General features: G+C 35.2%; 1 long non-coding RNA gene across 1 annotated transcript; it reads left to right on the top strand.

Moving 5' to 3' along the window:
- The first annotated feature begins 538 nt into the window (after positions 1-538).
- LOC121251105 lies at positions 539-25,078 on the top strand. The gene is made up of 3 exons (XR_005937917.1): positions 539-549; positions 11,597-11,608; positions 24,902-25,078. It is a non-coding gene; the product is annotated as an uncharacterized LOC121251105 (long non-coding RNA).
- The last annotated feature ends 833 nt before the right edge of the window (positions 25,079-25,911 follow it).

Raw genomic sequence — 25,911 nt, 5'->3', positions numbered from 1 at the left:
CTTACAAATTAAAGTAACATGTGATGCCTTATATCTATTTTACAGACTTATAACTAAACTATATTTTTACTCTAAGGGAAGTGCTATAGTTACAAATAGATTTCATAAAAATAATTTTACAAATTTATGTGACTTTATGTGATATGTTAGATCTAATTTACAATACAGATAGCTTTACAATCTGATGTATTACGTCAAATCATGTCAATTTATGTGTTTACTTATATGAATTTCTTTATAGCCAAAACATTTCTATGGTAGATTAGGTTCGTTTGAAGTGAAACATAAAAAAATATCTTGGCCTTGAAGGGTAGACAAGTGGCCCAATGGGAATTCTACATTGAGTATAGACAACAAATGAGATTTTGTTATGTCACATCATTGGCCCTTACCAGGGAAGAGGAATGGCAAGCAATTCAGAGGAAGGAGGCAAGAGAAGGGACAAAGGGTAATTAGGGCAAAATCAGTATGCAAGGGCTGTTTAAGTTGAGAAGTCATGAGTTGGACAGTTGGGTGTAGAAGATTGCAGGCTTGGGCCAAATGTATTAAGTTTAAACGAGCCTGAGGAGACTGAGGCTGCTATGTGGACTAAGAGTCCATATTTTGGCCGTTTAGTATAATAATAGTGTTACAAAGCCATAAATATGTGAGATCTAACATTTTTTATTTTTTCTTATTTTCCTATCAGCTTGTTATGAAAATAGTGTCAAATGTTTGCTGTGGTTGTTATGAACAACACCGTGTATATAGGTGCCTAGACATGTAATTGGGATGTTATCGGAAGAATTATCCATACAATCTCTCTCTCTCTCTCTGTTTTTCTCTCTGTAGGCTCCTAACCTCGAATTGGGAGTTTCTTTTTCCTATCATCACCCTCAATTTCTCCTACCTACATCTAAGAAGAGTTATAGTTTTGGTATAAAAGAGGTGGTCTTTGTGAAATCTCTTGGGCATCCATGGCGAAAGGCACTCACCTAATCAACTCCGGAAAGGACTCAACTCCTTCAAGCAATTAACTAAATCACAGTTCAAGTCCCTAGAGACTAAGATGATTTAAGTGTCAACCAAATAGACTAGTGCATCAATTGGCAGCTCTCACGATGAAACTCTAGAAGCAAAATCATCATAACCAATTTGGCAAATCATCTTCTAGGAACAACAATGCACATGGTGATGGGGTTGAGCAGACTATGGAGGTGTAGAGCAGGGCAATGAGGTTGGATTTCCCCAATTTCCATGGAGAAGGCCCCACTAGATGGTTGTATAAGGCAAATCACTTTGTCTCTTATTACAACATCTTACCACAACAGAGACTAAGGTTTGGCCTCCTTCCACATAGAAGGAAAGTCACTGATGTGGTACTAGGACTTAGAAGAGTCTAGAGCCTTAATTGATTGGGATGCTTTTGTGAGAGCCCTGTTGGTGAGATTCGGTCCCAATGCATACGATGATGCCATGGAGGCCCTCACAAGATTGAAACAAATGGGGTCCGTGGAAACATTGTCCAATAGATTAAGGGGTTTGTCGGATACTTACAAACTGAGTTGTTTTCTTTATGGTCTCTGTGATGACATTAGGGTTCTTGTGTGTATGTTCAATCCCTTTAACTTGACCACAACCTATAGTCTATTCAAGCTGTAAGAAGAGAATATTGGAATTAATAAGAGGAATTTCAAAGCAATACCCCATTCAATGGAACCTGGGATCCTTAAGAAACCCCCTTCACATGTAGGTGCAGTGAGTAAGTTACCCCAAAAGGGAGTGATGTCAGTGCAAATGACTAATCAAAATGAGATGAAGGACCAAAGGAAAAAACGTTTGTGTTATTACTATGATACCCATTGGAACCATGGATGCAAGTCCCAAAATCCAAGGTTATTTTGCATTGAAGAAATGGGGATCCAAACCAGTGAGGAGGTAGGAGTAAAGGAAGTACTGAGGAAGAGACAAGGGGTTGGGAGAGGTTATTGAGAGCATCTCTTTGTTAGAGCACCTTGATATCTCCTTAAATGCCATTACAGGTAGAGGTGGTAATATGTGATACGACCATTTAACCCAACACGAACATGACAAGAAATCAGTGGGTTTGAATTTGATATTGACAAGTTCGGGTCAAAACAGGTTGACCCGTTATGCTACAATTCATTAATGGGTCGCTAACGAGTCAACCCGCTTAACCCGTTACTGACTGTTTAGGCCTGTTAAATTTTTTACTTAAAATTACACTTACATTATTTTTAACCTAAAAACAAAAATACCTAACCTTATTTCATATTTTCCAACTCTCTCTCAGACCCTCACTCTCTCTTAGTTCTCACGAGTCACGACCGCCTCCCTTACTTCCTTTGGATTGTAATTTTGGTGTTTTTATTATTTGGATTGTAATTTTGGACTTATGTTGTTAGTTTTTATATTTTTGGGAGATATTATGATTTTAAATTTTATGTGAAGTTATGTTAATTGGGTCAAATTGATTATTTGGGTTAATTTAACCCATTTACATAAATGGGTTGAAATGGGTCATGTCGTGTCGATATATTTTTTTATTAATTCATAACAGGTCAAAACGGGTCATGTCATGTCAACCCATTATTTTAATTGGTCATATTAGGGTTTGGAAATCTAACCCTTTAAACTTAAAGAGTCATGTTCGGGTTGACCCATATCGTATAATATACATGATCTATCACAACACGAACACGACCCGTTAATACGATTTGCCACCCCTAATCACATGTTCTCTCAACTCTAATATGATAAGAATCAAAGAGAAGGTTGGGCCCTATTGGATAGTCATATTGGTAGACATAGGAAGCACCCATAGCTTCTTAGACCCAATCATTGAACAAAGGACACAAACCTCAGTCAATACCTTGGAGATGGTTAGGGCTGAGTAGCTTATAGGGAATTAGTAGAGAGTGAAGGAAAAATAACAGACTTAAAAATCATGATACAAGGTCTGGCATTCATAACAGAGGTTTATGTGTTGGTGTTAGTGTTGGTTATTAACTGGTTGCAAACCCTTGGGTCTATACTCTGGAACTTTAAAAAACTTACTATGAGGTTTATTTACAATAGTAATCCAGAATTACTGAAGGGACTAACCTTCGCTAAGTTGATTGAAAAAGCACCTAATTGAAGAAGCACCCTCAAGATATTCAACAAGTTGGAATTGAAGGGTCTCCTCCAACAAATCATTAAGAAAACAAAGATGACAAGAAACAAAGAGACAGATTCAACCATTTTAAAGTTACTGAATTAGTACACAAATGTGTTTGAAGAGCCAAGAGGGCTTTCCCCTTATAGGATCCATGACCATGCAATTACCCTTGTACCCAATGCTAAAATCATGTCTGTAAGACTTTACAGGTATCCTTATTTTTATAAGAATGAAATTTAGAAAATAGTTAAAGAGTTGCTTGCCACAAACAGTATCATGCTCAAGACAAGATGAAGAAATATGCAAATTTAAATCGTAAAGAAAGGAACTTTGAGGTCAGGAGTTGGGTTTTCCTGCGACTATTGCTGTATCAACAATCCTTCGTCAGTGGGAATCATAACCTCAAGTTATCACCCAGGTTTTGCGGCCCCTTCCAAGTTTTGCGAAGGGTCAGGCCCGTTGCCTACAGCCTCCTACTACCCTCCTTAGTCCAAATCATTTGGTATTCCATGTCTCATAGCTGAAGCCAAGCTAGGGAGCCAGGTTTTAGTGCTCCCTGCTTTACCACCAGTGGATACCATGGGGGTTATAAAACCTGAACTAGGGGAAGTATTGAGTAAGAAGATGAAGAAGAGGGGCAACCAGCCAGTGGTGGAACTACTGGTGAGATGGCAATGGCAGAGCCTCGATGATGCTACATGGGAGAGCTACGGATCTCTCAAAATATTAATCGGATGCAAGGGCTCTTTAGGTTGAGAAGTCATGGGCTTGGCCGTTGGGTGCAGATGACCGCCTGCTTGAGCCAAATGTATCAAGTTTAAATCCTGAGGAGACTGGGGCTTATGTGGGCTAGAGGGTCCATCTGTTGGCCCATTAGTATAATAATAGTGTTATTGGCCCATAAATATGTAAGATCTAATATTTTGTATCTTTTTCTTATTTTCCTATAGGTTATGAAAATAGTTTCAAATGTTTGTTATGGTTATTATAAACAGCACCATGTATATAGGTGCTTAGACATGTAATTAGGAGGTTATTAGAAGAATTATCAATATAATTTTTATCTCTCTCTCTTTCTCTCTTTGGAGGCTCCCAAACTCGAATTGAGAATTTCTTTTTCAAATCATCACCCTTAGTTTCCCCTACCTACATCTAAGAAGTGGTACATGTTATCTCATTTAGATTTTTTGTGTTCGGTTTTGAGATGGTAAGATGTTATTATGTTCACAAAAAACTATGTTTAGTTGCCTTTCCCACCCTTTTCCCTCATAAAAAAGCGTAATGTTACCAAAATGCACCGAACTAAGTTGTTGGATATCGGGGACTAGAATCAACTATGTAACCTAGCCATCCAACATGGATTTAGGTACTCTTTGTACAATATTACTTGAAAACGAGATGTAACAACCAAAAACTAAAACTATAAGAATATGAGATACTGCTCCATTTAAACATGGTTATTTCTTCTTGAAAAAAAGATTCCATGTTTTAGGTTTTCTCTTCCTCTATAGTCCAAGGTTTGCTTTCACATTTTCAAAGGTTTTTTGACTATTTTCTTAGGAGATATGCTTTGTTTGCTTAAGCTCGGGTTGCACCTACATCTAATTCATGGAAGATCTACACAATTGAAATTACTCAAGTACCCTTGTATTTTAATACAACGTCCTATTAATTCACTCAACAAATTGATTAGTAGTCAGCCATGCAATTATTTAATAATCAAGTAATGACATAAAGTAAATTAATTGTATAACACCAAGACTGATAATGAAGGGAAACCCTTTAAAAAACTCTTTAAAGGTAAAACCCTACAGGGCAGCCCAACCCAAAAAAGTCAATTTTATTTTTTGAAAATCAGTTACAAGTAAGTTTCCAATTACATAACCTTTGTTAGTTGACTCTCTTACTTGGCACAACAAACAACACATCTGTCTCTACCGTAGTAGCAGCCAAAACCTCTGACAATTTTCAAACTTTGGCTTTTCTCCTGGAACTCTAATGGCTAAATCAGGATCACTCAACCTCCAACAAGGAGCACAATCACACTCAATGAGAGAAAAACTACTCAAAAATTCTTAAGAGAATTTTCTCACACAAAAATACTTGGAAAATATTCTCTAAAATCTCCAAGGCCGAAATCTCTAGTAATCCAAACTAATAGGATCACTTAAATATTCTATCTGAAAGTAGTTTGAAATACAATAGAATTCTGTTGACGGAGTGACTCTGTCGCAACGAACTCTGCTGATGGAATGCTGACACCTGGCACTTTATCTTCTCAATAGTAGTAATTTCTCATTCAAACTCTTCAATAGATAAGACCAAAACTCTTGGAACTCAACTTCTACACTTTTGACTTAGCTAAAATAGTTCCTAACAACTTCTAAATAAAATCCAAATAACTATAGATAAAGTCAAAATGTTTTACATTCATCCAAATTACAAAACCCAAGCTAAGATGAATTCTATCACCTTAGTCACCTAGTTCTAACCAAACCCTTGTATCTTCAATCTCCCCTTTTGGCTTATTGGTGACAAAATCAACTTGATGAATGTACTATTGACCTGTCTAAAGTACAAACAACAGACCAAGAAACCGAGTAGAAAATCCAAGAAAATAATCATGAAATAGGAATCTTTACATAGAACATTTAGTGATATTAGTTTCATCAACATCACAAAAAAAAAAAAAAACTAATTATAACAATGTTCTAGTCATCATAAAGCATGTTCAACAAATAAATAAATCAAAGCAAGCAAGGAAAAAAAACATTGTTCAGATTATAACTCCGATTAACTTTAAAATTACTCAATTAAAATGAATCAGTGAAAACCCTTTTTATCATCAAGCTGACAATGGGTGCCTACTCCACATCTGAATCCATCACTCTCTCCATTACTTACTGTACATCCAAAGAGAGTTGAACTAGTCTATCATTTGTTTGTGCACAATTTGAGTGTACTCCAGCAATATGCTGCTCTATCTTAGACTGGCTGGCGTCCAACTTTGTAGCAATGGTATCAATCTTCTGGGAGAGGAGATTGATCTTTTCCAGCACTTGGGAGATGGAGACAAATGGCTCTTGAGGAGAGGAGGTTGACTCAATGGTGTGGGGTCTCTTTTTTTTTAGCATGGCCTCAAATTGAACCACGGTTATGGCTAAAATAGACCGATCCATCTTCATTGTGGGCTCATTGTCCCTTAAAGGGACCTTGGCCTTAATAGACAATTTTGTAATTAATCTCCCAAATGGAAAGTTAAGTTCCTTATCCACATGTGAATGGTGGATAATGTCAATAACATGCCGAGGGTAATCGATAGAGACACCCGTGGCCAGAGCATACATAAAATAAGCACGTTCAAGAGGAAGCTCAGTGTGTCTGTTAATGGGCCAAAAGTTTGACAATACTATTTTGGTCAAAAGTCTAAATTGTGGGAGCATTACATTAAGATGAATTCAATGGACTTTGGCCTTGAGATCGAACAAAGAGATTGTGCAAGGTTGTCTTTGTTGGAGCCCCCATGCCTTGGTATGGATACAAGGGTGATACCATGTCTGACAAATCAAACAACTCCCTAATAATAGGAGGGAATATCTCTATTGTGGTTCCTCTAACAACAAAAATGATACTATGATCATCCAAGTTAAAATGAGCAATATTGGGGTAAAACTCTCTCACAACCTCAACACATAAAGTGGGTGATACCTGTGAGTTTTTCCCAATGCCTCTCAACAAAAATACAACGGATAATTGATATTTAGCACATGGAAAGTCATGAAGACTAATTTCTCTCTCACCCGAACCAGCCTGTGAGAGAAGATATTTCTATAAGTAGCTTCAGCTTCAAGTGAAGTGAAGAGCTCAAATGCTGCACTAGGTTGTGGCAGTGCAGAGGCAATGGCTAGATTGTCTCTAGGCAATACTTACTCCATTGAAGGATCTTCCTAACTTGAAGAATTCTTGGGAGAGGAAACCTTGGTGACTTTCTTCCTTTTGGCACGTTCATTAAATCTCATCTGTGAAGATATAATGCTTCTATCAAGAATAGAAAAAATAAATACCAAGCTTATGTGTGCCGAGATGAGAACATTGTAGCTCAATTGTGCATTTTGATAAACCTAATATATTAGTATGAATGCATGTCAAACAATGAGCAAATGATTGAGACAAAAAACCAAACACTTTGGTGGGCAACTCGTGAAAACTTAAATGTATAATGCACCAACCCAACAAAATCCTTTTTAAATACATTAATAATGCAGGCCTAACTCACAATATGCACTTATTCACAGCCCAAACACCAAAAATCCAAGCCTCAGATCACAAATCAAACCTTATATCAAAAATTGCCAAATGGTTATGGGTGACGAGCCCTAGAACTAGGAGAAGGAGGAAAGACACGAATAGAGTTCACTTTCTGTGACTAGAAATCATTGAGGCGAGATAGTTTGTGTGATTTAGAAGAACTCAAGTGCTCAAGAACACTAATGATGTGGCTAGTGAGGTTCGGCGTAGGGCACTCAGAGTGATATTGCCGTGGGTGAGTGTGAGAAGAAATATTTTTGGGGGGGGGGGGGTGTGAGTGCATTAAAAAAAACTAAGTAACCTAAGTCACATAGTAACTTAATGTGCCATGCACCTGAGCCTAAGGCTCAAAGTCGCACTGGGACTTAATCTTTCAGGCCAAGAAAGACCTTCTGAAACCTAACTCCCAGACCCATGTGCACAAAAATGCTGAAAAATTATAAAAAAGAAAATACCCAACAACCAAATAAAACAACAAACAAAATGAATACAAATAAAAATAAGGAATTAAAACTGATTGCCCAAAAAAAAAATCGATTTTTTTTTTTTAAAATCAATTGAAGCAAAGTACTTGCTTAAGTGCCCCACATGTCTAAGCATACTGTCACTCACACAACCAAACAAAATAAAATTCACTCTCACGTCTGCAACAAACCACAATGGTTGTTCACACCTGATAAGTTCATCATTATCAAAGTCCATGTAAGTGTGTGAGTGAGGTTACTTCCAAGAAAAAAAAAAAATCAGATATAGCTTTTTCATCCCCCCCCCCCCCCTTTTGTTTCTATTGTTCCCTTTTATTTATTTATTTTACTTTACATAGATACTTCTAAGAACTTTGTCTCTCACCTTAAAAATCAAACTTTATACTACAGCCTCGATTCTTCATAGAGTATCTCTTTCGAACACAAGATTGCACCACCCTTGATATGTCATTTTTTACTACTCATCTTTTTTCCGCAATGACTAGAAGAATGATTTTTCTATAGAGACTTAAGAGACGGATCCGTGTAGGATGTTTGCATTTTTTCGCAATGAAGAAACATTGACTATTTCTATATGGATCAAAACCTTTTATGTCTAGCAACGGAATACCTCTTGCTTTTTAGTACTAGGTCCAACTAGTATTAGTCAATTTAATGTGTAGACTCCTTCTTTGGTGAGCATCTATAAAACTTTATGGAACACTCATAATAATAAAAAAATGTGAAAATATATTCCCCACAGTGCATTGGGATTTCACTTTAAAAAGATGAATCATGTAGATGTAAAAGTTTGGCTAGGACTAGGCGACTAAGTTGATAAGTTTGTATAGGATTATGTGACTAAAATGATAGAGTTTATCCTATAATTAAGTTGGTAATTTTGGTTGAATATAAATTATTTAATGACTTTAACTATAACAATATTAAGTTTATCTAAAAGGTATTAAATGTTGTTTAGATAAATCGTAAATGGGAATATCGAGTCCCAAGGAATCTGCACTTATCTATAGAAGAGATTGATCTGAAATCTATTACTGCAGTGAAGAGTTATCACGAAATGTCAGCATTCCGTCAGTAGACGACTTTGCGACCGTCAGCAGAGTCCTACTGCAAATCAAATTCCTACCAGACTCATTCTGTCAGTAGAGTCCTACTGCAGATCAAACTCATATCAAATTTGTTCCGTCAACAGAATCATTAGAGATTCAGATCTACATATTTTCTAGAGCACTTTCCAGTGCATATTTTGGTGAGAAATTTCCTTGGAGAATTTTCATACTGTTTTTCTCAGAAAGTGGTACTTGAATGTGTGCATATTTTATCTCTCTTTTTGAGTGCGTGCATAGTCCATGTTGGAGAATTGATTGGTTGAGTTTCAGCCATTGGAGTTTCAAGAGAAAAGTCAATGTCTGAAAATCGCTAGAGGTTCTGGATGCTACTGTGGTAGAAGACAAATGAGTCATTTGTCTGATCAAGTAAGAGTGTCAATTGATAAATATTTTGTAATTGAACTTTACTTGTAATTGATTTTCAAATAATAAAATTGACTTTTTTGGGTTTGGCTGCCCCATAGAGTTTTATCTTTAAAGAGTTCTTTAAAAGGTTTCCCTTCGATACTAATTTTGGTGTTATCCATTTCATTTATTTTATATTATTGCTTAATTAATAAATTAATTGCATGCTTGACGACTAACCAATTTATTGAATGAATTAGTAGATATTTCCGCTACGTTATATGAATACTTAGGTAATTTCAAATCATAAGGTTAACACCCACAATATGGACTTCACAAACATAGAGAGATGCTTCAGCTCATGGTATAGAATCTGTGAAAACCTGAGTGCTCAAGACATGGCACACCAAGCATGAACTCTGCTCAATTGAGAGACACACCAAAAAAAAAAAAAATGTAAGATGATTTAACCTGAAACCAGAACAAAATAAACAAACAAAGAAAAAAATATGTAAAATGAATGTCATAGACTAATGATGTGCAAAAAATGCAAGTATGCTTCTCACTTGATGTCACACACACCTATGGATTTCCTTAAAAACTCAAACTTTAAACCATCTAAAGGTTTAGTAAACAAGTCAGCCAGTTGATGCTCAATAGACACATGATCCAAAGGCATTATCTTAGATTCAACCAAGTCCCTGATGAAATGATCTCTGATATCTATATGCTTGGTCCTAGAATGCTAAACATGATTCTTGGAGATACTAATTGCAATAGAGTTATCACAATAAATAGTCATAGTATCTTGAGAGAATTTATAGTCTTCAAGTATTTTTTTCATTCAAAGCGGCTGTGTACAACAACTTTCTACTGCTATATACTCGACTTCAGGTGTAGACAAAGAAATTGAATTTTACTTTTTGCTCATCCAAACTACAAGATTGCCTCCTACAAAAAAACACCCTCCGAAAATACTCTTTCTATCATCAATATTTCAAGCCCAATCCACATCATAATAGCCAACTAGTGTCAAGAAGTTAGTGTCCTTGGAATATCAAATCCTATAATCAACAGTTGCACTAAAATACTTTATTATTCTTTTTACTGTTGTGAGATGAGATTCCTTAGGATTAGTTTGAAACCTAGCACACAAACCCACACTAGAAGCTATATTGGGTCTACTGGCTGTAATATAAAATAGACTTTCAATCATGCTTCTATAAAGAGTAGGATCTATGATGATTTTTACTAAAGTGCTCAAAGAGGTACAAGCCTGACTCTTCCCTTCCATCTCAAACTTTTTAACAAGATCTCTTGTATACTTGGATTGTGAGATAAAAATTCATTCTTTAGTTTGTTTTACTTGAATGCCTAAGAAGTAAACTCACCAGTGATGCTCATCTCAATTTCAAATTTCATTTCAATAGCAAAATCATATGAGAGAATCAAGTGTTGCTCTAAACACAATATCATCAACATAAATTTGAGCAATGAGTAGTTGCTTACCGAATTTTTTGATGAAGAGAGTCCTATCAACTTGTTCTCTAGTAAAGCCATCTCCAAGTAAGTAAGCTGTTAATCTTTCATACCAAGCACGAGGTGCTTGCTTCAGCCCATAGAACGCTTTATTTAACCTGTAAACATGACAAGGCAAAGACGATTAATAAAACCTTTGGGTTGTTAAACATATACATTTTCTTGTAAAAGTCCATTTAAAAATACATTCTTGACATCAATTTGATACAACTTGAAGTTTGGATGAAAAGAAATGGCAAAGAGTATGCGGACAGATTCTAAACGAGCAATTGGGGCAAAAGTATCATCAAAATCAATCCCCTCCACTTGTATGTAGCCTTGCTTTGTTCCTCACAATAGTTTAGTGTTCATTGGACTTCTTCTTGAAAATCTACTTGGTTCCAATGATGTTGTAATTTTTAGGTCTAGGAACCAACTCCTGATCATCATTCCTTGTGAATTGATGAAGTTCTTAATGCATGACATTAGCCGAACTTTCATCATTCAAGGCTTACTCAACTTTATTGGCTTCAACCTACGACTAATAACACAAAAAGAAATTTGATTTAGAACTCTTGTTCTAAATCTTATGCTTTCATCCAGCTCACTAAGAATATTCTCTCTTGGATGATTGTGTGTAACCCTTGAGGAAGGTTCTTTGTCATATGCAGGAGGAGAGTTTTGTGGTGTTTGCTCTATGTGATCTTCATCACTTTGCTCTTGTGCACCCTCTTCAGTAGCTCGGCCTATCTCTTCCAAGTTTTCAAGTTCATTTTTATAGTGTCGGTTGGAACATCATTTATAACCACATTGACAGATTCCATGACTGTTTTTTGTCCGTAGGTTGTAGACTTTATAAATCATGATATTTGAGGAATATCCAAGGAACACTCCTTTATCACTCTTGTTATCAAACTTATGTGAGTTTTCATGATCTCGCAAGATTTAGCATTTGCTGTTGAAGACTCTAAAATACTTAACAATGGACTTTTTACTCTTCCACAAGCCATATGGTATATGTTTGGTACTGAGCCTTAGAACCACTATATCTAGAATGTGACTAGTCGTATTCACAGATTCTCCGAAAAAATACAGAGCCCTTTTTTTGCTACTCAACATGGTTCATGCCATCCTTTGAATAGCTCTATTTTTCCCTTCCACCATTCCATTTTGTTGAGGAGTGATAAGAGCAGAAAAATCTTGGTGAATGTCATTCATCACAAAAAAAAGAAAAAATTAGTATTCTCAAATTTCTGACCATGATCATTACATATTCTTGAGATAGAAAGATCATTCTCTATTTGTAGTCTCTTGAACAGCTTCTTGGCAAAGTCAAATGCTTCAGATTTTTCTCTTAAAAGGATAGTCCGTGTAAATCTAGAAAAATCATCAGCAACAATCATGATATACTTCTTTCCACCCAAGCTCTCAGTTTGTATTGGACCCATCAAATCCATGTGAAGTAGCTCAAGTGGTTGAGAGGTGATAATGTCTGAAACTTTTTATGTTGTGCTCTAGTTTTTTTTTTTTTTTTTTCCTCTAAGCATGATCCACAAACCATCGTCTTGGCTTTAAGAGATTTTGGAAAACCAGCAACAACTTCCCTTTTTGAAATTTTTTATAAGTCTCTAAAATTGATATGACCGAGTAGTTGGTGCCACAACTCGGCTTCCTCCAATAAAACTCTATGACAACACAATTGGGACATTGGGGAGACTCTATAGCAATTGTCAGATGTCCTAGTGCCCTTCAAGATACATTCTGCTACTTGGTTATAAACGTTGCACTCATCCTTTGAAAACTGCACAGAAAGATCACCATCACAAAATTGATTAATGCTTAGCAAGTCAGTTTTAAGACCATTAACAAATAACACATTATGAAGAATAGGTAGTCCAGGTATTTCAACACTCTATTTCCTTTCAACAATGGACTTGATGTCATCTCCAAAAGTCATTGTACCTCTACTATTTAACTCAATCTTCTTGAACAAAGTCTTATCACCGGACATATGTCTCAAGCATGCGCTATCCAGGTACCAAAGGAAATTGTCAATCAATTTAAGGGCTGTGTGAGCAACTGAGCATACAACATGCTCTTTGACCACCAATTTTGCTTTAAGTTTTGAGCTATTTTGACCATCAACGCCAATTTGCATGATTTTTTCTTTGTTTTGAAGACAAAATTTTGAAAATTTACCAAGCTTGAGGCTTATGGAGGTTATTTGATGACTCAACTCTTGAATTTGATTTTCAATAGTCTTTCCCTTCCGTTTTGATTTTCTTTCACCTCTATTTTTTTGCATGTTACTCAAATTAAAGCTATATGATCTTATATGGCCAGAAATACCATAATGATGACAAATAGGAACAAACTTACCTTCAAACTTACCTCAGTTCAACTTCTTTGCGGTTCATCTTTCATCAGACTTTTTAAGATGATTTGACATTGACACGACTTCTCTTGGAGTATCTATAACTTAGCTTCCTTTAACAAAGACAATACTCTTAAAGGTAGTGTCAGCAGATGATGAGGCCTGAAGATTTTTGTCTTGAGAAGTTGTGTACCCCAACCCGGTACGATCACAACTGAACTTTTGAACACTTAACATCTCATCCAATTTCTAAGTTGCTGATTTTTGTTGGCACTCTTGGGAATTCTTTAATTCTTTGTCTAGTGCATCCTTTTGAGCTTTCAATCTCGATATTTCAACTTCAGAAATTTTTATTGCTTTTGAAAGACTGTTCTTTTCATTCTCCACTGCTGTGAGTTTGTTGTACAATTTCTTGTTAATTTTTTCATCTTGACCACTTTTTCATGTAAATCATTATAAGCCTCCTGTATGCTTAGCTCATTGTCAGCATCATCAAAAGTTATATCCGAATCACTATTATCAAATTCACTTTCAAATTTTGCTAGCATAATTTTAGGAAAATCATCAACAACAGTAGTAAAAGCCATAATGGTATTTTCATCATCAAATGATGAACTAGAAGTTTCAGATTCTGAACTGTCACTAAGTGTAACATTCAGTGCTTTCCCTTATTTTTTTTTAAAGTTTGGACATTCCACTCTTATGTGATCATATCTAGAACATTCTTGGCATTTTACTCTATCAATTTCTCATATTTTTCTGAATTCCATTGTTTAGAATCATTTTTCTTTGCAGGAAATTCATTACCTCATTTTTGTTTTCCACTAGCTTTCTTGATAAATAAGAATTTTCTGAATTTTCTTGCAATAAGAGCTATATCGTATTCATTCAGATTTTCTTCATCAGAAAAATCATCTCGATCTTATTTCACAGTTTCTAAAGTAATGGGCTTACATTTTCTTGTTTGAGAAAGTGAGGACTCATATGTTTGCAAGGAGCTAAATAGTTCTTCAACTTTAATAGCGTCCAAATCCTTGTTTTCCTCAATGACTGTAACTTTTGGGCGAAGTCTTTAGGGCAAGGATCTTAAAATCTTTCTCACGACCCTTGAATTTTCTACATTCTCGCCGAGATTAACATAGAATTCACAGTGTTGTGTTAAGTTTAGAATAAAATTCATTAAAACTCTCATCTTCTAGCACTTTAATCTCCTCAAATTTTGAGGTTAGCAATTGTAGTTTTGAATTTTTTACAATTCTTCTCCCCTCATATGTAACCTCCAAAATATTACATGCTTCTTTGGCAACCTCACACATGGAGATTTTTTTAAATTCTTTGGGAGATACATCCATGAAAATAGCATTAAGTTCTTTGCTATTCTAGTTGCAGTTGTTAATCTCATCTCTAGTCCAAGCATCAATAGTTGTCTTGGGCTTAGTATCCTCGTTCAACTGCATACCACACACGTTCATCCAAAGACCTGAGAAAAGCCCTTACACGAACTTTCCAATACGCATTATTTTCCACATTAAAGTGTGGCGGGGCTGACAACGATGACGACATGGTCTATAGGAAAACAAATCACAGTCAAATGAGTGAGCCACACTCTGATGCCAATTGAAATTAGCCAAGTATCCTTGTATTTTAATTCAACGTCCTACTAATTCACTCAATGAATTGATTAGTTGTCAACCATGCAATTATTTAATAATTAAGCAATGACATAAAATAAATAAATTGTATAATACCAAGATTAGTATTGAAGGAAAACGTTTTAAAGAACTCTTTAAAGATAAAGCCTTATGAGGCAGTCAAACCCAGAAAAGTCAATTTTGTTATTTGAAAATCAGTTACAAGTAAGTTTCCAATTGCACAACCTTTGGTAATTGACTCTCTTACTTGACACAATAAATAATCTGTCTGTCTCTATCGCAGCAGCAGCCAAAACCTCTAACGGTCTTCAAACATTGATTTTTTTTCCTGAAACTCCAGTGGCTGAATCATGATCACTCAACCTCTAACAAGGAGTATGATCACACACAATGAGAGAAAAACTACTAGATAATTCTGAAGATAATTTCCTCACACATAAACACTCAGAAAAGACTCTTCAAAATCTCCAAGGTCGAAATCTCTAGTAATCATAACTAATAGGATCACTTAAATATTCTATCTAAAAGTAGATTGAAATACAGTAGAATTCTATTGATGGAGTGACTCCGTCACAACCTACTAACGGAATACTGACACCTGACACCTGACACTTTGTCTTCTCAATACTAGCAATTTCCCATTCAAATTCTTCTATGGATAAGGCCAAAACTCTTGGACCTCGATTTCTACAGTTTTGACTTTTCTAAAATACTTCTTAACATCTTCTAGATAAAGTCAAAATAACTATAGATAAAGTCAAAGTGTTTTATATTTATCCAAATTACAAAACCCAACCTAAGATGAATTCTATCACCTTAGTCACTTAGTCCTAGCCAAAAACTTGCATCTTCAATAACCAAAAGGGAATATATGTACACCCATCAATAGTGAGTACTGATATTTGTGTATCAAGGTAAACTCCGTACGTGTCTTGTAGAAATCTTTTGGTGTTCCATACTACGATGCCTTTAATGTAAGCATTTTTTTTCTTTAATTTTTTTTCCCACATCAAATTGGACGCTGTGCAAGCCATTTTTACCTCCTAGAAGAGCATGGTCATCAAAGAAAGGATTTGGTAAGACAATTTTCCTACTTGTTATCATGTGTTTGTGAGTTTGTTTTCATTTATTTATTGATACTTTCTTGAAAAAAGCACCACGACATGCTAGTCTGATACGTATAAATAGATGCCAAGACTATAATATCCCAATTGAGTGTAGGTTGAGCAAAAACTTAAAAATCTAACTCCGAATCCAACTCCGTTCTGACATTCACAAAACGGAGTTAGAGTCGGAGTCCTTTTTTTTTCAGTCAGAGTCGAAGGTGTCACTAGACCGACTCCGACTCGGATATTGTACATATATTATAAAAATATGTATTTATCTAGATATTTATCATATACACCAGTATATTTATATAGTTATATAACTAGAACTTATATAGTTAAATTCAGTAATATACTAGTATGAGCTAATTATTATAAAATAATATACTTATACAATAATACAAATAGATTAATGATAGTTTAGTATATTTAAACATCATAGTATTACTTTTATACATAATCAAGTATAGAAATAAGTTAGAAACTAGATTTAAATAAGTCTAGTATTATAAGTTAATAATACATATTAATTTACTAAGTATAATAACATGTAATTAGAAACTAGAATAGAAATAACTAATAAGTCTAGTATAAAAAGTTAATAACACATAATATTAATTTACTAAAGCATAAAAACATGTAATTAGACACTAGAAATAACGCTAGTGTAGAAATAAGTTATAATAAGTTAGACACTATTATAATAAAATAACATGTAATATTATAGTAAAATAACATGTAGTTAGACACTACAAATAATATGTATTACTTAGTATGATAATATATAATTAGACACTATAGTATAAGTCTAGTATAAAAATAAGTTAGATATTAGTATAGAAGTAAATTAGCATTAACTGATTTAGTTTTAGTTTATAATTTTTTGGAAAATTTGAAATTTGAAAATCCAAATAAAATTCTTTTTTAAAATGGGCTAAATATAATTTTTTTTTTTTTTAAAAAAAAAGCCCAAAGCTGAAAGCCCAAATCCGACTTCATTCCGATTTCGCTCCTACAAGTCAGAGTCAGAGCTCGGATTTGAACTCAGACAAAGTTGGAGTTAGAGTCGAACTGTGAGGAACACCTATCTTCTTATGGATACTATTGGATTTGATTCATTAGTGGATGACATTTTCACCTCTATCTTGACTTTGACTAGCTATATATGTCCTCAATTCATTGACTTTATTGGTGAGTTGTTTTTTGTTCAATATCTGCATGCTATTGGCAATCTATGTCCTTGTCATCACATGGTGAATGCCTTCGAGATGTAGAATGTTTTGTAGTTCATTGATGTCGTATAGTCATCCATGATTCCATGTTGTTGAAAAATAATGGCTGACTCAAGAATACCGTTGTTATTGCATAGGTCCTTATATTTAAATATATCAACAGATGCTTGAAAAAACTTGGGGGTCGTTTCTTCTGAACAACATCCAAGATCTTTGTGCGTTGGCATTTGTAGATCCTTTTCTGAAGTCTTTTCACTATCTTCTAAACCTTGCATCTCCATTACAAACCCTACAATCCGGGAAGGAAGAACCTCAGAACTTAGGGAAGAATTTCTAGAAAATACAAGATCAGAAGTTGCAGGAAATAACTATAGTTATGGGAGTGCCCCGTCTTTTATCAAGAGCAAGAACTTCCTTTCCATTGAGAACATGTATGATGCTATCAAATAAAGACTCAGCCATTGCATATTTAACCAATAGTCAAGCTGGTTGGATCAAATGAGAAATTACAAAATCAACCTGTATCATTTTCTTAAATGTACCAAATAATCAAATATTCTTTGTGGCTTCAATCCATTTCATCTCCTTGTTTTTTTTTTTTTTTTTTAAAACCCTAGAATAAAACAATAGTAGTGCCTTTCTATGAAATAGTTGTGTCCACTAAGTACTTTTTAACGCTTATAGTGCAATATATGGTAGTATTACTACAATACTACAATGGATTTGCTTGGATGTTGGCACTATTGTAACACCCAGGCCCAATCCAAGCTCAGGCCTGCGGAGGAGCCCAACCCGTCTATAAAACGGTGTCATTTCGGTGAGTGAATTTCTCTTCCCCCCGACGATTTTTCCTTCCCATGTTTCTCTCCTCCTCGTCGCTTCTCTCCCCATTTTACTTTGCCCATTCTTCTCAATTTCACAATTTCTCTCAACCCCCATAGATTTTCTTTGGTTTTCCTCTCTCTCGCCACTCTCTCTTTTATTTTCTCTCTATGTTGTGCCATCCGTTACCACCGTAGCCTCCATCATCAACCTCTTTCCCATAGCCCTTCTATCACCTAGGTTTAAGCCCTACTGAGGCCATGCCACAGAGGATCATGGCTTCACACCCCAATGCCTCCAGGTTCCCTCCAGCCAGCATAGGCGTAACATCGTTGTTGCCTCTTTCTTCAGCCATAAAGCTATTGTGGGTCAGCCCCTAGTTTCGAAAACGACACATCCACAAGCCAACAAGCATGTTCACACAGCTACACCATAGGTCAACCACATCGGTAACTATCATGCAACACCTAGCCACCGTCTTGAACCACCATGAAAACAACCCAAGCATGCATAAAGACCTATGTTTTAGAGAAGCCAAAACAGAGCACCCACTACACCTTTCAACCACCTCGCAAGACGCTACCTACCACCAAGCCATACCATCAGCTTCATTAGACTCACCATCGTATCCCAATGTGCCCAACTACCTTGGTCCGTTCACGACACCACTGACCGCCACATGGAGCAGTCAACGTACTACCAAGAAGCTCACCACTATCCCCACGCAAGGCGTCATTCCTCTCTTGGTAGCCTCTATTGCCAACAGTTCTTTTTCCCTCTCGCCTATGTTGCTCTCAAATAAAAAGGGGCTTATATATAGGGTGTAAAAATATCCCCGGATTGGTTGGTTGGGTCCGGTACTGGTTTTATTTTTCTTAAAACTGGTCAAAATCGGTCTGATTTCGATTTTTCCTTTTCTAAAACCGGATCGGACCAAACCGGACCTGTTTATATATATATATATATATTATAATTTTGTATATTGTATATGATTTTTATATATAAAATATTTTTGTATTATATGATAAATTACTTATTAATATAATTTTAAATTTTAAAATCTTATATCACTATAGTCTATTATATTAATAGTTATACTAATACTATATCACTATATATTATAATATACTATAATATATCCCTATATTATATATTATATAATATATATAATAGTGTATTATTGTTATACTAGTATATTTAATAGTATATTAAAACCAAAAAATAGGATCGAACTGGACCAAAACCGATAAATCCGGAAGTACAGGTTTAAGTGGGTAACCAGTGCGGAATCGATTCTTGAAAATGCAAAACTGGTGCATACCGGTTCGGTTCCAAATTTTGTCCAAAAACAATCCAAACCAGACCAGTTACACCCCTACTTATATATATATATATATATATATATATATATATTCATTGAGCATTGCTATTCATAAGCCTCACACATCACATACCACAAATTCTTTTATTTATTTTTATTTTTTTAAAATTATTTTGGTTTTATTCTTCTTAAAATAATTAAATTCGTCTACTCATCATCCATATACCACACATTTGATAAGAGAAAAAAAATTAAAAAATTACAAAAAAGCTGGGGTGTGGTTTGTGAGGCTTATGAATAGAATTTTTCATATTCATTTCCATAAACTTATTTTTACAAAAGGTAAGCTTTGAAGTTTTAATTACCTTACTCACCTTAGTGTGTTAGCCGATTTTTTATTGGGTTGTTCACATGGGTTTTGGTTTTGGGCTAGATGTGTATTGGACTTGTGTTTGAGTTGGGTTTTGTGTTAAGAGATTATTAAGTTAGGCATATATTTTAAGTTGCGCTTGGTTTTTTATTATTTAAACACACACACACATAATATATGTCTTAAGTTGGTCGATTTTCTGATGGGTTAGATTTTTAAGTTAGATTGATTTTAATTATGGTAGAACACCAGTATAATATTTTGTAGTAGGCTAGGCTCAAAAGAGAATTTTAGTGTAAATGCCTTAAATAGGCAATGTTTGGGAAGTCACTATGTGGTTTAGTAGTAACTGGGATAGATGATTTGGATATGGAAATTGTTGTCCTAGAGTCTTTTAATTGTGTCGTTTTTTTTAGATGTGTTAGTTTATTTGTGTTAACAGTTTGTATTAATTATGTTTACGTGGCAACCAATTTTGCTTAACACTGTTGTGAGGATTTTCAGAAAAATTGAAGAGTCGGGTAAGCGGGGTTCCTATACTAAAATTTGCATAAAAGAAATGGATTGAGGTTGATTTTGAAAAAATATACATGTTTTGTTATGAAAAGAAATTTGAAACAACCTTAGTTATTTGTTCTGCATTACTCATGAATTCTGTTTAAAAAATAAAAGTATTTTTGTCATGACTGGTATAGACATTAACAAATTTCTAGCATTCTGTTTCTGAACTGTGCAAAAATAGAGAATATGAAATCTAAAAATTTGTGCATGATTATGTGAAGATGCTCTAAATCTATTTTGATTATGTGAAGATGATATGATTCTATTCAGTACTCTATTTTTTATATGATGTGGCATCTGAAAACCTTTAGCATGACATTCTAACTCTATATCTGGTTATGTTTCTACTCTGCTCTGACGTTACCGCGGGTGTAAAACTATGACTTTTGTTACATGGTTGGTACCAGCATCTCTGTTTCTCAGTGCACTCACTTTGAAAATAAAGTAATTTTTCTGCATGGTCTTTCTTGTGTGTACACTCGGGGCTCTGAAAATGAATAAAGGGAAGACTCACATTCTAGTACTGCCTGGTTTGGCCACCAAGGATAGCACAACCCTACCATGGAGGTTAAAGAAGGTCTCTGTTTTGATATGATGCTTTGATATTATATGATATGATAAGGGAATGATGTTCAATTATGCTATGCCAAATGATGATTTTTGAATATGACATTTTGAACTGTCGCTCTGAAGATAACATGTTTTTTTATCTACATTCTGATGCTAAAACGCTTTGTTTTGCATTCTGAACTCTGTAAAAAGACTCATATTTATATACTAGTATATGTTCTCTGCTTACTGAGTTGTTGATAACGCACCCCTTATCTTCACAATATTTTCAGATGTTTTGGATGTTTCAGCTGAGGATTAAGAATGAGAAATATGGGTATGACTATGTGAGTATAGTGCATTAAGTGCAAAGACGATACTTTGATTACTGGATAATTGTATTCAGTAGATTTGTTTTGTTGTGTTGACTGGGGTTATTGGTATGTTTTGAGACTTTTTGATGTTTTAGATTAATTATACTAGAGTAGTTGATGTGAAACAATGAGTATATGTTTGATCGAGAATTTTGGTGTATATATACTATGTGGTTGGAAGACGATTTTAAGTGACAAAAGCTAACTCCCTGGACTTCTATATACGGGGCGTTACAACTATACTCTTAGAAAATAGTCTTTTTCTTACATTAGATGCATTCAAGTTTAAGTTCAAGTTCAAAGGTATAAGAAGTAGTTTTTACTATGAAAAGCATTGGTTTCAAGTGCCATAGATGAAACTGGGGACGATCTCCCTCAATATATATCAATTGATGTTATATTTATTATCAATTATATACTTTTACAATTGCTTAGTTTGGCTTAGTTCGCTTATAACATTTACACTTGTTACCTTCAACATTATACCTCGAGTGTTTCAAACATTGCGTGGTTCTTCTGATGATGTTGGATGGTTGTAACACACTCAAGGATTGCCTCCTGTGGAGGATTGAACACCGAGATTCTTGGGATTGCTTTCAGGAATAAGGTAATAGTAAATTTGTATCTTCTTACTATAAACTTGGTCTCTCCAAGTTATGTTACTAATCATTGTGCTCTTCGAGCAGATGGTTTTATATCATCCAGTTAACAGAGTTTGTGAAGCACTATTTCCATCATTTTGCTACATTGAAGTTACATTTGAGTACTAATGCTATGGCACTCTTTTTCTTTCCTTATAATTATTGTGTGCAAAGTATTATTTATCATCTAAAAATTCTGTAATCTAAGATAGTGAACTTATATGCCTTATGAATCTCTTTCCTTCATGCTACTTAAGAAACTTCAATAATATAATCTTACAATGTATCATATATCCATGTATCTTGTTACTTATTTTGTTTATCTATTTTCTTCTACCCAATTCATTTGTTTATCCCCTAATTCCAGGTATGAGAAGATCCCTTTGTCCGGATTTTAGTTTGTATGCATTTGGGGTTTGGCATAGGTACACCCCTTAAATGGGAACATTGATCTGGCATGTCTCTTTAGTAATCATGGTCCCCTGTATTCTGTGGGCATTAAAAGACTCTTTTCAAAGATGTCTCTAGCTTGTCATATTTCAAAAATTCATAGTGAGGAAATGAACGATCCTCTAGTACAACAAGGCCAATATCGACCACGGTGCATGAAAAATTCATTTTTTTTACAATGTCCTCAATTTATTTCACTTGATGTTTTTGTGACATAATTTTAAATATTGCTTCACTTCCAGTATCTTTCTATGTTCATAAATGGCATAACATTATGCTAGTGTGCTAGCTTCTAATATGTATTCCTATATGCAGGCATCAGTGGATCACGATGCATGGGAACTGAAGCAATATATTGAGGAGCTTTGCTGGGGATCTGGCAAGCGTGTAATGCTACTAGGGCACATCAAGGGTGGGGTTGACGCTGTGGTTGCATTATCAAGGGTGGGGTTGACGTTGTGGCTACATTGTCAGTTCACTGGTCTGATTTAAAAGACAAAAGTTTCTGGTTTAGGTCTGGTGCAGAGTCCCAATGGTGGCATCCCTTTAACTTTTGTTACTCTCAGTGAAGGCCAGATTGCTGACAAAGAAACCTGGATGATCATAGAATTCTTGATTTGCAAGCTTATTAAGATATTTGTTTCCTTTGTCAAAAAAAATTAATATGCCTCATGGGTGCATGTAATAAAGGACAAAGAACTGTTACTTATGCTTGAAAGAATCTCAGACTCGTGCTGGAAGTCTCTTCCACCTTGCGGGCTGTTAGATGCTGGTCACTTATGGTCTTAGGTACTGATACTCTTTCATGTCATCTCTCTTGTAAATTTCCTTTCCTGCTTTGCAGCTATCTCTCAACACCAACTTGCTTACTTATAGAATTTCCAAATGCAAATACTATCATTGAAGTTTTATTTTTGAGTTCATTCATTCCATTTATTTTATGTTCTCCAAGCCCTGTTAAGACTATTTAACTGGGCTAGGTTTTTTCCTATCCTGGTTCAGAACCCTAAAAATGGGGATTCGGATCAGGGCCAGAACCCGAGTTGGAAAACCCGGACCTATCTAGCCTGGATACGGGTTACAAAAACCCGATACCCGGGTCCTTTTATGCTTCCTAAAAGGAACCCCCGACTCTCTCTCTCTCTCTCTCTCTCTCTCTCTCTCTTGTTACGCTTGCTAAAGAAAGTAGAAACCCTAAGTCTGTGCCTCCTCGTCGCGACCCCATCGCCACCGCCACATCTTCGTCACCACATCTCCTTCATCGTCGGCCTTTCCTTAAGTCTCTACCTCCATCGTGACCTCATGAGTCTGTCTGTCTGTCTATCTCTCTCTCTCTCTCTCTATCTCTATCTCCCTCCCTCTCTCTCTCTCCATTGGATTTCTAGGTTTGGCTTTCTAAGAGAGAAAAGTATTGTTTCTGCATATATATGATCTGGTAGCTCCAAGATAAAAATTGTTGTTCATAATCGTTAGTCTAGGACTCGGCCTGATCTGGGTTTGGGTTGAAAATTATTTGAGTATCTTTTGTTGTCTAGTGGATGATGCTTCCTCTTATGCTCAAGTAGTACTGATTGATTTATATATTGTTTGCAAACCAAAATTTTTTGTTGTTAAAAGGCCACCACTCATCTCAAACAACATTAGTCTACATATACACAACAAACTATATTAGTGTTTAAAGAATAATCCAAATTATATTAGTGTTTGAATATAAATTAGAGTCCACTAGCTATGACTGCTACAGAGACCATCTGCTAGAATAAGTGATTAAAGAGTTCTACATGTGTAGCCAATCAAGTTGTGGCCCTTGGCCTTATAGAATATGCTCAGTTCAGAAGCAGTTATAACCCATCTTGGGGAGAAGTTACTAGATGATTGCAAAAGTTATGCATAGAAAGAATCATAAATCTTTTTATTCATTTTGTATGCCTTTCGGCAATCACAAATTAGAGATGTTGCTTTGTAATGGTTGGAAGTCATGATGTTGCTTTGTGTTATTGGGGCATGAGACTTTCTGGTTTGAACACCAAATGTGGGTTTCATCTTAAAAAGATTTCCGAATTGAACCAACTCAAGTGCTAAACCATTTCCTGCAATCATAATTTTACTGGCCAATATACAAATAAGGAAGAATAATAAAATAAAAGAATCGGCACAAAGCTATTGAGTAAGAGAACATTAGACTCTGTAAAACAACAATCATGTTTCTTGTAGAGGTTAGTCTGCAAATCTGGTGTGATCATGTTGTTTCAACCCTTCACCGATTTTATCTCTTAATATGGAACGACTATTAAAAATATAGAAAATTGGAATTATTTATGCAAGTAATGGTCCAATGTGTGTGATATATGCAGAAAAAACCATCTTTGGCATCCTACCAAGGTCCAGTGCGTGTGATATGTTAACAATATCAGTACCCACAAGAAATGTTAGTGCAAGATGAGGTGAAAGGGCGCAATACTTTTTTCCTCCTTTCGTGGTTGTCTTTACTTATTTTTTCTTATGTCAAATCTTTAAATGCTAGCAATGTTGAGTGTTAATCGTTAGAATAATCCAGATTATATTAGTTTTTGATTATTTATTATATTGTGTTTGGTATTTTTTATTACTCAATAACAGATGGAAGAAGATTCTGTGAGTTGTAATGTCGGTACAACCCAAGGAGTTGGTGGTGACTCCTCATCTATTCCAGTGGATGTGGAGGAGCACAGGAGTCTACCAACTCATTCATCCACATATACACAATAGACTACCAGTTCCATCCCACATTTACCCAAGAAATAAAAAATAAATAAATAAATAAATAAAAACAACTAGTAACCAATCGGTGGTTTGGTAACACTTTACTAAAGTGCAACCTATTGACCATGATAACCCAAAAGCTCAATATAATTATTGCGCTAAGCTATACAATTGCCACTATAAGAATGACACTTCATCTATGCTACATCACCTCTAGAATGCATGTGAAACTTTTCCTCTTAGACTTAAAGGAGTTGGAACAAGTCAATCATTTAGTGCTAAGAGGGATGCGGAGGGAAGAGTGTGTAGCCCACAAGGTATAGTGAAGTATGATGCAGAAAAACTTAGGGTGTCAACCACTAAGTTTTTTATTAGGCGTAAATTGCCTTTTAGGCTAGTGGAGCACGAAGGGTTTGTTGAGTTTGTGACGGATTTAGAGTCTCGATTTATTTTGCCATCCTGAATTACTTTAAAAATGGATTGTATCAAGTTGTATAACGAAGAGAAGATACAATTAAAGAAATTGTTGGATACTCAAAGAATCTGTCTTACCACCGATACCTGGACGTCAATACAAAATATGAACTACATGTGCATTACTGCACATTTTGTTGATTGCAATTGGATATTGCATAAAAAAATACTTAAGTTTTGGCTAAGTCCTTACCATAGGGGCGAAACTATTGGGAGGGTGTTAGACTTGGGATTGCATGAATGAGGTGTTGATAAAATTTTGACCATCAGAGTTGACAATGTCTCATCAAATGATGTTGTTGTAGATTACATGAGGAG

This window comes from Juglans microcarpa x Juglans regia, chromosome 2D, assembly GCF_004785595.1.
Source record: "Juglans microcarpa x Juglans regia isolate MS1-56 chromosome 2D, Jm3101_v1.0, whole genome shotgun sequence".
In the NCBI taxonomy this organism is placed as follows: Eukaryota; Viridiplantae; Streptophyta; class Magnoliopsida; order Fagales; family Juglandaceae; genus Juglans; species Juglans microcarpa x Juglans regia.
Note: the sequence above shows the minus strand (reverse complement) of the source record. Positions and strands in the feature narration are given on the sequence as shown.